Source organism: Zingiber officinale, chromosome 8B (genome assembly GCF_018446385.1).
Source record: "Zingiber officinale cultivar Zhangliang chromosome 8B, Zo_v1.1, whole genome shotgun sequence".
Lineage (NCBI taxonomy): Eukaryota > Viridiplantae > Streptophyta > Magnoliopsida > Zingiberales > Zingiberaceae > Zingiber > Zingiber officinale.
Window position 1 is genome coordinate 104,216,028 of NC_056001.1, and position 16,725 is coordinate 104,232,752.

The window sequence follows — 16,725 nt, forward strand, 5'->3', positions numbered from 1 at the left end:
CTATACTTTTTCTAGTAAGTCCTCTTAGTCCAAACACTATTAATCCTAGATGTATGTAGTGATGTTTTCTTTGTAAAAGTGTTCTTGCCGATTCTTCTGTCATGAGTGTAAATCTTTCTTCACCTCCATCTGGTAGATGAAGTGGTTGTGTTCTGTGATGTCTATAAAGTGATGTAGAGAAGGATAATAGTCTTTGATTATATATTCTTTTTGGGTTTAAGGTATTTAATTGTTCGTTAGAAAAAGTGTCTAAATTATGTTCTATGTCTATAAGTTCTTCTAATTGATAAGTGACAATATTTGTTGAGGACCTCCTGGGTATTATGGATAAGTTTTTATTTGGTTGTCTTAAAGTTTGTGATAAACCAGAAAAACTTTCAATTTGTTTCTTTGTTCGTAGATCCATTTGAAATGATATCTTGAGTCTTATAAGTAAGAAATTTATAAGTAGTGGGTTGTTGGCGGGTAACTGTTTTTCCTAAAGACAATTTACTAAGGTCTTTGTTAATACTTTCAAGAGTTTCTTTTAGATTACTTGTGTGAGTATCTTTATAGATATGATTTTCTAGAGTAAGTAGTTGAGTTTCCAATACCGTAAGCCTATAATGTAAAGAAGTAAGTAGTGCTAGTATGGTGTTATTTTGTTGTACTAGTACTTGGTCGCCTTGATTTACTAGTGAGACGTTACTGTAACCAGTTTCTTTACTTTTGGCAAATTGTTGGGAAAACTCAATAGCTTCTTCGTAATGAGTGTTTCTAAATTGTAGTTTGTTCATAAATTATAGGGTCCTAAAGGGTCTTGAGGCTCTGATACCAATGTTTTTTTTTTAATAGTAAACAGAAGTAGATTAATAATAGTAAACAGAAGTAGATTAATAGAGTAACAAAAGTAGATTAACAGTAAACGAAAATGACTGGACAGTAAATAGTAATAGTTAATAGTAAACAGTAAATAGTAAAAGAAAAATACAGTAATAGTGAAGTGCAGAAATAAAGTAGATAGTCACAATACCGTGATGGTATGGTTAAATATAATAACTTTTTAAATTTTTACTCTTTTTTTTTTTTTACTAAACTGCTTTCTTTTCTTGTTTGTTTTCCAGGGAGCCTCACCTGTTCAGGACCTCACCTTTCAATCAGTGTCCCGACTTATGCGTAAGATTTAGGGTTGCTACCCTTCTTACTTAGCCAGCACAGGTCTTATATGATTTTGGTTATTCCTGATACAGTTACTGTTCACCTGTCGGTTACTAAGACAAGGACTGAGGAAAAGAACCAAAACGAGAGAGACAGAATGTTTTTGAGTCTAAACTTAGATTATCATTATAAAACAAGCAACAAGCATAGATCTTATTTAGTAGAGAAATTTTTACAGAGAGTTACATAAAATTTTTACATAAAGATAGCTTACATAGAAAACAACATATATTACATAAAGGTACCAAATTTTTACATAACTTGACAGAGAGAACTTACAAACACACTTGCGCAAACTTGAAGAACAGCGGAAGAGTATGGACAGTAGTGAGTGCAGTGGGGGAAGTGGATGCTTCAGCAAGAGAGTTTTGGGGTCCTTTTATAGGAGGAGGAGAGAGCTTTTCTTGGAAGAGAAGGAATGCAGAGAGAGAGGGAGAGAGAGGGGTCTGGAAAGAGAAGGCTTAGTGAAGGACAAGTGGAAAGCTCTAAGAAATGGAAAAGGGGCCTGGCAAAAGAAGGGTTTAGTTGAGGAGACAGATGGCTTCTTTTTAGGTGGGTGGACATAGTGGCTAGGTGGCAAAAAAACGTCATGAATGACATTTTTGGTAGATGTTACTGTAGTGTTGTGTTTATGGGAGAGGACGTCATGGATGACGTTATTAAGTCTCCATTAAGTTGTCGAGGTTATTGTCACTGGTAAGATCCAGAGAGGGAGTTTGTGAACTTCCGACTAAGTCTGGCTGCATACTTCTGTTGAGTGCTGCTCTATATGCTCTAGCAGAGAGGACAGAGCTGGCTAGTCTCTTCTGACAGTATCTTTCAGTTTTTCTTTTATAATGTTGAAGCAATGTCGTATGCTGTGTTTTGAAGGAGAAAGGGAGGAATCTAGTCCCCATATCTTTTGGCCAATAGATCTTCTCAGTGTAAGTTTCTCCTATTAGGAAGTAATTATCTGGATCTGTCAAGCGATCCCAAGCCCAATTAGTTCCTTGTACTGATGCTCTCCAATGCTTTAATTGATCTTCAATAGTAGGGAGAGCTTCCCAATGGAGATCGGGGTCAGATGGGTAATCTTCAAGTTCTGTTTGGATACCCCCAACTTCATTGATATCCAGCTTAACCAGATGTTTGGCTGGTTCAATATTAAGGTTAAGTCATTCCGGTGGAGAGCTGTCAAAAGTACATACAACAAACGTTTCCTCTTTTTCGAGGGCCAGAGAAATAATAGTACCAAGCTTTTTAGGAAAATCTTTAACAGAATCTGGATCATGTATCCAAACTTTGTATAGTAGTCCGTAGTCCATCAGAAGAAAAGGAGTAATAAGCCTTCCTTTGTATGAAATTGCTTTATACCTTTCATAGTCATTATTATATATAAATATTCTAACTATAACCTCTCCAACCTTTTTTTTAAGAATTCTGTTGGAATATTATCTATCTTTTCTCCTATAATTCTAGATGATGGAATCATACATTATTATCTTACCATCCAATTTGATTATCATGAATCATGTGGAATAAGCTTGCTTAATAATATAATAACAAAAAAAGACTATTTGAAAAGCTAGTTAATGATGACCTTCCATGGATTCACCTATATAAGCTGCGACTGTGGTTGTAAAAATAAGAGCTTGAATACCACTTGTAAATAATCCAAGAAACATGATAGGTATAGGAACTACTGAAGGGATTAAAGAAACAAGAATAACAACTACTAATTCATCGGCTAATATATTTATGAAAAGTTGAAAACTAAGAGATAAAGGTTTTGTGAAATCTTCTAGGATGCTAATTGGTATAAGGATGGGGGTTGGTTGAATGTATTTCCCAAAATAACCCAATCCTTTTTTGCTAAGACCCGCATAAAAATATGCGATGGACGTAAGTAAAGCTAAAGCAATAGTAGTATTTATATCATTTGTGGGTGCATCTAATTCTTCATGGGGTAATTGTATAATTTTCCAAGGTAAAAGAGCACTTGACCAGTTAGAAACAAAAATAAAGAGGAACATAGTTCCAATAAAGGTAACCTAAGGGTCATATTCTTCTCCAATCTAGGTTTTGCTTAAGTCTCGAATAAATTCAAGGATATATTCGTTGGTCAGAATGGTTTGTAGATTTCGAACAGCTATAATAACTGAACTTAATAAGACAACAATTACTACCTAAGAAGTGATAAGTACTTGGGCATGGATTTGTAAACCTCCTATTGGCTAATATAAATGTTGGCCTACCTCTACACCCGATATATCGTATAACCCTTTGAGTATTTTAATAGAACATGATATAACATTCATATTGTCCTCTAGCATAAATTGAACTTCAACAAATAAATTATTTTGATTCAACCATCTCTATCTCTTTTTCAACTCACCAATATGAATAAAAAATTATATTCATTAATTGTATATTTAAGATATCAAGAATTTACATAGGATACCAAGAAATCACGTAATATAATAACACATTATCAATATGCGTACACTTACTTTTTTTGTTTTTTTTTAATTTAATTCAAGAATAGTAACCGAATCCAAAAATCCCCCCTTAATCAAGGATTTCTTATATAGCTAGAGCGGCTCTCACAAATTGCGAATACTAATTTGTTAAGAATCGATCGGATTGAAGCTATAACATCATCATTGGATGGAATCAAAATATCTACGAGATCCGAGTCACAATTTGTATCGATTAAACAAATCGTCGGAATACCCAAAATTACACATTCTCAAAGAGTTGTATGTTCTTCTTGCTAATCAACGATGATCACAACATCAAGCAACCTCGTCAGATATTTGATATCGCTGAGATATGTTTGCAAGGTAAATAATTTTCTCTTCAATATTGCCGCATTTCTTTTGGGAAGATAGTTGAGTTTACCTATCTTTTATTCTACTCATAAATCCCTGATCTTTTGAAGTCTCATTTCCATAGTAGACCAATTTATTAATATACCACCAAGCCATTTTTTATTAACATAATGACACTTGGCTCTTATTGTTGCCGATGCAACTGAATCTGTTGCTTTATTTTTGTTACCAACAATTAAGAAGGTTCTTCCCCTACTTAAACCATCAAAATCTAAATTAGAGGCTTCTAATAAAAAGTGATCAGTTCTAGTGAGATTTGTAATATAAATACCTTTATGCTTTGCAGAGATGTAAGGTGTCATTCTAGGATTCCATTTCTCAGTACCATGACTAAAATGAACTCCAGCCTCCACATCTCTTTTAAATTAATGTTCCAATATCTTCTTGTCAATTTTTCCACACTTCCTTTTTGTTTTTTTTTAAAACTTTAACAAAGAGATGAGATACTTTGAAATAAGAAATTGTTTCGATGGAACCTTCTGTCGAGAATTGACCTTTAATACACAGTACAAACCATTAATGTCTTTTAATTACTTATTTTTTTTATCAATATTCAAACAAGAATAAGATACTTAAGTTAAAAGAAAAGCCTAATTAAAGTAAAAGAATCCGCTCTTAGGAATCATGAAATCACGTAAATGATTGTTCTAATGTCTCATGGAAATTGTTTGGTACATAATAACAAAATAATTCTCTATGGTGTAACAAAAAATCTTTTATTTCCAAGTAAAATAGAAACTTTCTTTTGATTTCCAAATAAAAGTTTTTGTCCTTACTTGAATGGTGCACTAATTTTTCGAATCCTGTACCAACATGTATAATTCCACCTAGAACAATATTCTCTTTCAGGCCTTTCAACCAATCAATACGACCTTGTAGAGCAGCTTTTGCTAAAACTCGAGCGGTTTCTTGAAAACTTGCTTCAGATATGAAACTTTGAGTATTCAAAGATGTCCTTGTTATTCCCAATAGGATTGCGCGATAAGAGATCGCTTCATCCAAAGTGTGCCCCACTTATTCCGCTTGCAACGATCCAATTAATTCCCCAAGTGAAAAAACATTAGACATTCCATCTTCTGAAACGAACACTTTTGATGTTACTTGACGCACAATAATCTCTATATGTCTATTATGGATCTGTACTCCTTAAGATCGATAAACCCTTTGGATTTTATTAACCAAAGAGATGCAACTTTGAGCTATGGTTAGCTCGACTTGAATCAAGAATCCCCAAGGGATTTCAAAACTTTTTGGTATACCTTTGTTCCAACCTTCAACTCTCCTTTCAAGGTTCATTGATATTGAATCAATTGAATATACTTCTAAGATTTGTTCCACTTTTGGAAGACCTTGTGCTATGTCACCAAATCTTGATTTTTCATATATAAATATAACTAATGTATCTCCTTCGTAAAATATTTTACCATAATGGTCATCAATAGTTGCTCCTGGAGTGGCTAAATAGGGCTTAGCATATCTTATAATTAAAGCATCAACATCAACAATTATAATTTGCCCAGATTTTTTTTATGTGCGATTTGTATTTAAATAGACATATACTTTCACAAAAAAATTGTCCAAGGATAATTATTATAGATGTCTCTTCCCAATAATCGTGATGAAAAAAATGCCAATTCAAATGGAATGGATTCAAAATGATGTTACTGCACGGATCGAGATTATAAATCCTCCTATTTTCATCTATTAAACAATATTTAAGTACTTGAAGTATTTGGAAAGTTTGTTGAAAATTATCAAGTAGCAAATATTTCTTTAATAAAATTTGATTATAAGCAATTTTTTTGTTCTTCCCTGATATGCAACTATCATGCTTATAATGAGGGTGAGTACAAAATATGCATTCAGTCAGTTCATTGTCTTCATTCCAAAATATCATGTAGTTATTAATACAATAATCAATCTTTTCTACAAGAAAACCTAAACTCCTCACAAATTTCATTATACTATAGAAACTATTAGTCATTATGTGATCAATAGGGAGTAACTCTAACATCAATTGACAAATGTCATCGTAGCATAGTTTTAAAAAAATGATGTTCTGCCTTTATTTCAATAACCTTGCAATAGCTGATAGTTGAGAATAACTAGATGGACTATCATCCCACACTTCTCTTTCACTAGCCTTTAATATGTCATACAATTGTTGAACTTTAGGTGTTGGTATTTTATCTATATTAGAATGATCAACTACATTTATTGCATCATAGACCATTGATTACTTTGCATTGTCATTATATAATGTTTCCCCTAGAGCAGTTGTACCAGATGAAGAAGCAACTGAATTTCCAATTGGATCTAAAAAATAAGGCTCTTCATGATAGTATCAATTGTAATAATCTAGAATAAATCCTTTTTTACAAAAATATACTTTCATAGTGTCCTCATCAAGGAAAAAGCTTTATTTTTACATTTGGAATGATTACATGGACAACATCTGGCACCATTCATACATTCTGGATAATTCTTAACAAAGGTCACAAACTCTTCATCTCAAGCAATAAATTCATTTCGGATAAATCTATTTTCTAATCTATTGTACATTCAAGCCAAATTTCCAACACAAGTATAATAAAGTTATGACCTAATTTAGTGATGCAACATTAGTTATAACTTTTAACCAAACATGCCTATCCAATCATTACAACATATTTCAATCTAAAAATTGGCACACCAGGAGATAATTCATGCATTGAAGCTATCATGGTATCAAGAAATTTTAAATCAAAATTTGGATTTTTTTTTCAATCTAGACCGGGTTGGCTGAAATAAAGCTTGTTCACAGCAGCCACGCGGATATCCCCACTGTTGGGCTAGGCAAAGATGGCCGAGAGCAACTTGGTGAATACTAGCCAAGCTTGTGGCCAAGGATTCTAGAGCAACCTGTCCACGGTTGGGCAAGCTAGCAATGGCCAAACTTGTGGCAAGCAAGCCAACCGACTAAGCTCATGGCCAACAAGCCAGTCAACCAAGCTTGCAGTCAAGCAAGTCAACCAGCCAAGATCGCGGCCAAGGGGCCACGACCAACCAATAGAGTAGGAGAGGAGCCACAAAGCTTACTAGAACAGGAGAGGAGTCACAAAGCTTACTAGAACAGGAGAGGAGTCGAAGAGAAGAGATGCACCAGAGAGAAGACATGCCGACAAGAGGATTTTTCGATTGTCAATAACACGAGGAGAAGGAAGGGGGTCGGGTGGAGAATTAGGGCAAGATTTATCAACGAAATCCAAATTTCATTAGTATATACTGATGGAATTTGGACTGAGTCAGGAAATAACCTATGGAATCCAAATTCGGTCGATAAATACCGACGTAATTAGGATTCTATTAATAATATCCCAACTAAATCCAAATTTGGTAGATATTTTGGCCGGTAGATTGAATCTTATTTTTCAATCCAACTTGTCAACTGAATCAAAATTTAGTCGGTAATTACCGATGAATTTCGAATCTCGCTAGTATATACCGATGAAATTTGTATTCTGTCGGTAAATTTTACCAACTGAATTTGGATTCTATTGGTACTTACTGGCTGAATCCAAATTTAGTCGACAAGTTAGGTTAGGAAATTAGATACAATTTAATAAAAGCCAAATACCGACAGAATTTTGATTGAGTCGGTAAAACTATCAATTGAATTTTGTTTCATCTGGTGGACTACTGACTGAATCATAATTCAATCGATGAATTTAGATATAGCGACTGAATCCTAATTTAGTCATTAAAATCAAATTAAATTGTGACAGATTGAAATTCAATGGCTAATTCCGCAGCTGTTTGAAGATTTTATTACAGCGGCATTCATCGTATCGTAAACCATTGATTGCATTGTATTGCCATTAAATAATGATTCTTATTGAGCAATATGGACAAATGACGAAGCACTAGAATGCCCAATTGGCTCAAATACATAAGATTCTCCATGACAGTACCAATTGTAATAATTTAAAATAAATCTTTATATATATATATATATATATGTATTTTCATATTGTTCTTATCATGGAAAGTTGTATTTTTGTATTTGTAATAATTACACGGACAACGCAACTTGTCTCCATCCAATATTCTAGATGTCGTATAGTAAAATTCACATACTCTTCAACTTCATCAAAAAAAAAAAATCATCAGTAATAAACTCATCTTCTAAGCTATTGTATATCAAGGCTTTATTCGTATACATTGTAACCTAAAAAGAAATAAATTATAACATTATTAAACATGTAAAGCTAAAACTTAATTAAATAATTAAAAAAACTTAAACTAAACATGAAATTTAAAGCTAAAAAGAAATAGTACCTCTAAAATAGAAGATAGTAAATAGGTTGTAGATAAGCGCTCAGGAAATGCAGGTGACTAAGAAATAACAAAAAACAAATAAAATTAGCATCAGTCACATTACATAGTGTTTTAAATACAATAATGATATTTAAGTGGCCAATGTTGCGGTAGCCTAGGGCCGAGTTCATGGTCGAGCGCCCGGGGCCAAGCTCATTGTCGACTGATCGGGGTCGAGCTCACGGTCGACCAGGGTCGAGCTCATAGTCGGGGCAGAGATCGGGCTCAGCCGACCGGGGCCGAGCTCGCAACCAACCAAGGCCAAGTTTGTAGAATTACTTGCATACGAGAGGAAGGGTGAATCACATGTTATTTTAAAAATTCTAATAAACAACTTATCAAAATCAAGTGCATAGTGGAAGAAAAAAGAGAGACAAAATCTAAAAGAAGCACACGATTGATTACCTAGTTCGTAGCCCAATGACTATTACTTCAAGGTCCATGCCCCTTGAGATGTTTCCGATAGGCAATCCACTTAATTCTCTTATGAATAACTTCGAACAGGGATGTGGAATATAAGGATGAGAAGAGTGATAACCTACACTTTCCTTTACGAGTATTATAATAATTAACAATTAAATTTTTACCAACACTAGAAGCTGCATGTTGTTATGGTTGCTATTGTAGAAGCTTGTCAAGCATAGATTCGACATAGTAGGGTCGCGCACAACAATTGCAAGGAGATGGGCATCATAATCAAATTGAAGCTTCTATAAGAATTATTCTATTGAGCTGTGGTTAAAGACTTCTTTTTATAAGACATTGGGGCATCACAATTCATTTGGGATGTCTCCATGCATACTTCTCTGATCTGAAACTTCGTGCCTTATCCTCTTAAGGGCATCTCCAATGAATCTGAGGTTTGTTTCATCCAATGCGTCGAAGCTCATCCTTACAGCTTATCCAATGCGCTTATCGGGATGCCTCCAATCAATTGAGGCATCTCCATAATCCGAGACACCTCCAATAATATAAGATCTCCGGTATATGTTAACTAAAAATAATATATCCTTAGCTTGCACACATAGCATAGGTAGAAGGATAAATGCATGAAAATGTATTATAATTGTGAATTAAATACTGTCTAATTAAAATCAGAATATAGTCTTAGTAGATCTCTAGGTTGCTAAAGAAATTATTGATTAAAAAAATAATTCAATTATTGAAAAGAGTTGAATTGATATTTCAAAAATATATAGAAATTCATTTTATTGACAACAATAACACGAAATATGTTAAAATACGAAGTTGTGTGGGGCCTCGGGGGCGTTTCCACTTTTTATTGTTGCTACAACCTAGAACATTAAAATACGAAGTTGCTTCCCGTTGGATCTATGAATTTAATTCATGCTCCTAGGGGTATGGTTGAATTGGTTAGTACGAAGCAGAGTTACTATCATAAGGTAAAGGTTTGAATCTCAGTAAAATCAGAGAAAAAAAGTCCTGTCTGCATTGGCCAATTATCACTTCTCAATTTATCTTCTCACAGATGATCGTGGGACTGACCATGTGGAACCACTGGGATGATGAATTCTACCTTTTACTACCATATGACGAATTTAATCCAATTTTAGGGACCTCGGGAAAACACGTGACACTGGAGATGTTCATGGGGTAGGATTCAGAGTGAGCATATTCGAAGTCGATACAGAAATCGCCGCAAGTCATTGAAGCTGAGGCGGCGGACGATACCTGGTTCGACGGGGAGGGACGTGTTGAAATCGCCGCAAGTCAAGTGGACGTTCCCCAACGGACAGCCGTTGGGGATGTAACAGAGGTTGAACACCAGCAGTTGGTACACTGGAATCCCCCGCAGCCACCCTTTCTGTTCCTGATGCACTTCCATGTTCCAAATGCTGCAGTCAGCTTGAACCTGCGGAAGATAAAACACTAAAGAACAGATATTAAGCGATCAAATTAGACTCAATATATATAATTTTTTATGTTATTATAATTGAAAAGGAAAATAATAATAATAATAATAATAATAACAGAAATTATATTAGTTTTAGCTGACCAAAGGCGAAGAGGACTAGGAGCATAACCGCCTGAATTGCCGTCGCGAAAAGCCAACTAGAATCACCTTTCATTTTCCTTAGATTCTTGTTTTGCAAAAGAGATTAGTCAGAGAAGAAGGAAAAGAAGGAATTTGACTTCAATCCGAGAGCGACGCGACCAAGAACAGGAAACAAAATGGTACGACGAATGGGAAGGAATAATATGAACCCCAAATCTCATTATGGCAATGCCTCATGCGTTAGCCATTAGACCCATCCGAATCAGATGGCATCCGTGGAGATTAATATAGGGAAGAGGTGATGGCTTTATCGCAATAGTAAACGGAGAAGAATATCTTTTGAATATATATGTAGATTGGAAATAAGTGATACATTACCAAGAGATCGATCATCAATTTATATATGTTAACTATGTTTTAATTTATGTTAACTATTTTGTTTTCCTTTGTACGTAAATGGATATAATTAAAAAGTGATAGCACAATCATATAATTTTCTTGCTTATTTTACAATCAATTTACCTTTTTCAATAGATCAATCAAATTATTCATGTAGAAAATTATTTAAATTTGAATTCTTTGGTCTAAAATTGCCTCCATACGCTCTTTAATATATTTTAAAACACTTTTATTTTAGGGTAAAAAGCAAAACAGACAGTTTTGAATTGCAATAATCAAAAGACACTATTTTTATTTATTTTTTATTAACACAATATCTCATCACTCACATTCCAATTTTTTCAATATTAATTAATATTATATTATAACTACTCTAAACTATAACAACTATCATATCATATAACAATTATAATTGTTACAAAATTATAATCATTATAATTATGTAATAATAGTATTGGAAAATTTTTTGTACAATCGTCTCAGGTCAAGATTGACCAATTTACTAACCTCGAGTAGATTCGAGCTTGAATTTCGATGCTTGGGCAATATGTGAGAAGAAGTCAAGTAAATCAAGGTAGACTGGATATTTGACAATATATGAGAGAGAGAAATCAAGTAAATCATAAAGGATCGGATACTTGACTGACAAAGTCCTAGCCGAAGGGTTATGCAGGAGAAAAGTCCTCACTGTGATTAGGAAAATAAAAGTCTAAGTTAATCAAGGAGGATCGTACATTGGCAAGTGAAAGTCCTAACTGAGATTAGGTAGGGTGAAAGTCTACCAAGTGACTAGTCCGAACTATGGTTAGACAAAGGAAACTCCAAGTCAGTCAAAGAGGACTATACGTTGGCAAAGGAAAGTCTTAACCATGGTTAGGTAAGGGAAAACCCTAACGGAAGTTAGGTAGGGTGGAAGTTTATCGAGTGATTAGTTCTAACGGGAGGTTTGGCAAGAGAAAAATCTAAGTGGGTTAAGGAGAACCGCAATTGGTGATTGGAAGTCAAATGGAAAGTTGGCAAAAAGAAAGTTCAAGTGCGTTAAGGTAGATCGGACACTTGATGAGAAAGTCTCAATAGGTCACGGTTGAGAAGTCCAAGTGCGTCAGGTGAGAAAGTCCAAGTGTGTCAGAGTTATATAAGCAGCTCTGCTCTTAGAAGCTAACAAGAATAAAAAATTGTGAAACAACATTTGTACGTTTTTTCTATTTAGCTTTCCGATTCTGTGCATTCATTACTGTAAGAGACTTCTCTGTCCAGAAGAGATTTTTAGTACGCTTTTTCATCTGTCTTGGATTAACAATCTCCTCGATTATAACCAAGTAAATCCGTTGAACCTCGACTTTCTGATTCATTATTTCTTTCTATATTTATGCAAGTGTTTTAATTAAGTTATAAGTTTGAGAAAAATATTTTTGTTTTATTTTGTGCAAGGACTATTCACCCCTACTTTAACCGACCGCCAAGGGTCCTAACAACTAGAAACTCCATGTTACTATGATTGTTGTTGTAGAAGCTTGCTTGAGCATAGATTCGATGTAGTAGGGTCGTGCACAGCAATTGTAAGGAGATGGGGCATCAGAATCAAATTGAAGCTTCCATAAGAATTATTTTGTTGAGCTGTGGCTAAATTAAGACTTCTTTTATAAGACATTGGGGGCACCATAATTTATTTGGGGTGCCTCCATACATACTTATCTGATCCTAAACTTCATTCCTTATCCTCTTAAGGCACTTCCAATGGTTCTGAGGTTTATTTCATATAATGCGTCAAAGCTCACTGTTGCAGCTTATCCAATGTGCTTGTCAACTTTGGGATGCCTCCAATCAATTGAGGCACCTCTATAATCCGAGATTTCCAAATCAAATCTTCTGTTCTCAATATCATCTGTCTCTGTGTCTCACTCATCACTCTAGCCCACCGCCGACGGCTTCCGGCCGTCGCCCCGATCAACACTATAATCCTTAGGGAAGGTGAACCCAAAGGGGTCGTCATCGGCACGATCGGCGTCGGAATCCGACCAGATCTGAGCAAGCTTTCCTCTACCGTCGATCTAAGCCCCTGCTTAGATTCGGCCAGATTCCGGCGTCGATCGTACCAATGGCGACCGGCGTCGATCGTACCAATGGCGACCCCCTTGGGTTCAACTTCCATAAGGGTTATAGTGTTGATCGAGACGACGGCCGGAGGCCGCCGATGGTGTGCTGGGACGATGTATGGGACATGGGGATATAGAGATTTGGGGACAGAGGATTTGAACTCCGAGATTTCTAGGTTGCATTAAAAAAAAATTATTGATTAAAAAAATAAATCTTTAATCGATTATTGAAAAGAGTTGAATTGATATTTCAAAAACATATAGAAATTCATTTTATTGACAACCATAACACGAAATACGTTAAAATAGGAAGTTGCGTGGGGTCTCGGGGGCGGTTTCCACTTTTTATTATTGCTACAACCTACAACATTAAAATACGAAGTTGCTTCATGTTGGAGGGACCTGGGGAAAGCACGTGACACTGGAGATGGTCATGGGGTAGCGCCCGGGGTGGGCATATTTGAAGGAGATTACATCGCCGCCGTAAGTATCGCCGCCGTCCACGAGGAGGCAGTCATTGAAGCTGAGGAGTCGGAATTTAAGTGGATCGACGGGGAGGGACGTGTTGAAATCATCGCAGGTCATGTGGATGTTCCCCAACAGACAGCCGTCGGGGATGTTACAGCGGTTGAGCACCACCACTTGGAACACTGGAATCCTCCCCACCCACTCATTCAGTGTCTGATTCACTTCCAGGTCCCAAATGCTGCAGTCAGCTTGAACCTGCGGAAGATAAAACACTACACAGAGAGGAACAAATATTGAGCGGTCAAATTAGACTCAATATATATAATTTTTATGTTATTATAATTGAAAAGGAAAATAATAATAATAATAATAATAATAATAATAATAAAAGGCAGCAACAGAAATTATATTGGTTTTAGCTGACCAAAGGCGAAGAGGAGCATAACCGCCGGAATTGCCGTCGCGAAAAGCCGACTAGAATCACCTTTCATTTCCCTTAGATTCTTGTTTTGCAAAAGAGATTAGTTCAGAGAAGAAGGAAAAGAGGGAATTTAACTTCAATCCGAGGACGACGCGACCAAGAAAGAACGGGAAACAAAATGGTACGGCGAATGGGAAGGAATAATATGAATCAGATGGCATATATCCATGGAGATTAATATTAGGGAAGAGGTGGTGGCTTTATCGTAATAGTAAATGGAGAAGAATATCTTAAGAATATATATGTAAATTGGAAATAAGTGATACATTACCAACAAATCGATCATCAATTTATGTCAACTATTTTATTTTCCTTTGTACGTAAAAGGGGAGAATTAAAAAGTGATAGCACAATCGTATAGTTTTCTTCCTTATTTTACAATCAATTTACCTTTTTCGATAGAGCAATCAAATTTTTAATGTAGAAAAATATTTAAATTTGAATTCTTTGCTAAAATTTCCTTCATACGCTCTTTAATATACTTTAAAACACTTTTATTTTAGGGTAAAAAGCAAAACAGACATTTTTTAATTGGAATAATCAAAAGACACTATTTTTATTTTTTCATTAAAACAATATCACATCACTCACATTCCAATTGTTTCAATATTAATTAATATTATATTATAACTACTATACAATCATAGCAATTATGATATCATATAACAATTATAATAAATTATATCATTATAATTATGTAATAATAGTGTTAGAAGATTTTTGGTGCAATCGTCCCTGGATCAAGGTTGACCAGTTTGACTAAGCTTGAGTAGATTATAACTTGAATTTTAATGTTTAGATAATATGTGAGAAGAAGTCAAGTAGGTCAAAGTAGAGTACTGGATATTTGATAATATGTGTGAGAGAGAAATCAAGTAGGTCATGAAAGACTGGAAACTTGACTGACAAAGTCTTAACCCAAGGGTTAGGCAGGGAAAAAGTCCTAACTATGGTTAGGGAAATAAAAGTCCAAATTAATCGAGGAGGATCGTACGTTGACAAAAGAAAGTTCTAACTGAAATTAGGTAGGGTGGAAGTCTACCGAGTGACTAGTCCTAACTATGGTTAGGCAAAGGAAAGTCCAAGTCTGTTAAGGAAGACCATATATTGGCAAAAGAAAGTCCTAACCGCGGTTAGACAAGGGAAAACCCTAACAGAAGTTAGGTAGGGTGGAAGTTTACCGAGTGATTAGCCTTAACTGGAGGTTAGACAAGAGAAAATTCCAAGTGGGTCCAAGAGAACCGCAATTGATGATCAAAAGTCCAACGGAAAGTTGGCAAAGAGAAAGTTCAAGTGCGTCAAGGTTGATCGGACACTTGATGGGAAAGTCTCAAAAGGTCACAGTTGACCGGATGTTGGGCAAGGAAAACCCTAGACTTTGATTAAGCAAGTTAGAGTTGGACAATTGATTGGGGCAATGGATTGGCCCTAAGCTAATCATGATCAATTAGGGGAGGTTCTTGGGAGAACACACAAAGAGCCCAAATCAATTGATCAATCGATTGGGTCAAACCTAATCAATTAGTCAATCAATTAGAGTTTTCTTTGCGATCGAGTCCGAATCGATTGGGAGCTTGCTCAATTGATTGAGGAGAATTTACGAGAAAACAGAAGCTGCACTCTTAATCGATCAGTTGATCGATTAAGAACTTGCTTAATCGATTAAGGATTTGGATTAATCGATTGAGGAAAAGAGTCGTTGCAAAGTTTGGACGGTTAGATTTGATCGAACTAACGTGATAATCGATTGGAGTTAAGGTCAATCGATTGGGAGCCCTAAATCAATGTAAAGGATTTCATGAAGATTCAAATTATTCTTCTTCTATACTATTTCTTGGGAAGTTTTGAAGAGAAGTGTTGTTGCGTTTCCAACCGATCAAGAGGCAAATCCAGAGCAACAAAAGATCTAGAGCAAGTTTCCTTATTGTTGTATTTACATCCTTGTTCTTATTGTATCTTTGTTGTATTCTCTCATTGAATCTTGTATTGAGTTTGTACGAGGTTTCTCCACCTTCAAGAAGGAAGTTTTCTTAGTGTATCAATGAGTGATGAGTGGATCCTTGGATTATTTACCTCAAGAAGGTGGATACTAAGTAAAAACGAAGGTGTTAGCAATTGCTTGAAGTTTTCACTATAACAAATCATCAACAAAGCAATCGAAGCTATTCAACCCTAGCTCTCAAAGTGTCCTAAAAAGTGGTATCAGAGCGAGGCCACTCTTCATTGGACTAATCGCAAGAAGAAGCAAGAGCTAGAGGAAGAAGAAGTTGAAGCTTGAAGCCCTAATTTCACCAAACCAAGGACTTATCATTCAAGGAGATCAAGTTTAAAAATGGAGTATAGAGATGGATTTGGATACGACATCCGAACACCTCCATCATTCAAAATGGGAAGTTTTGACTTTTGGAAACCAAGGGTGAAAAATTTCTTCATGATGGAGATAGAGCAATGGTTTGCTCTAATAGAGGAATTTCAAGTTGCACAGATTGCAAAGGGAAGTTCCTCAAGAAAAGCACATGAATCGAGGAGTAATTAAGAAAATCTAAGTCTAATGATAAGGTAACCAAAATTTTAGTTAATTTATTGCCTAACAATATCTTGTGTAAAATAAGATAGTATAAGAGTGCAAACAAACTATGGAGCAAGTTAACCAAGCTCTATGAACATCCATCCTCAACACAAAGTGATGAAAAAAGGTAAATAAGTAAACTCTTTGGTTCATATACACGAGAATTCAGAAGTTAAGAGGTGCTCAACATCCGAGGAGGAAATTGAAGAAGCATCCACCTCAATGATTGAGGGGGAGAGATCATTGACATTAGAACAAGAAGTAACCTCATC

The 16,725-nt window shown here is 35.3% G+C and overlaps 1 pseudogene; it reads right to left on the reverse strand.

Annotated features, from left to right (window-relative positions):
• Positions 1–2,747: 2,747 nt before the first annotated feature.
• On the reverse strand, positions 2,748–3,509 carry LOC122016722 (annotated as a pseudogene).
• Positions 3,510–16,725: the final 13,216 nt, after the last annotated feature.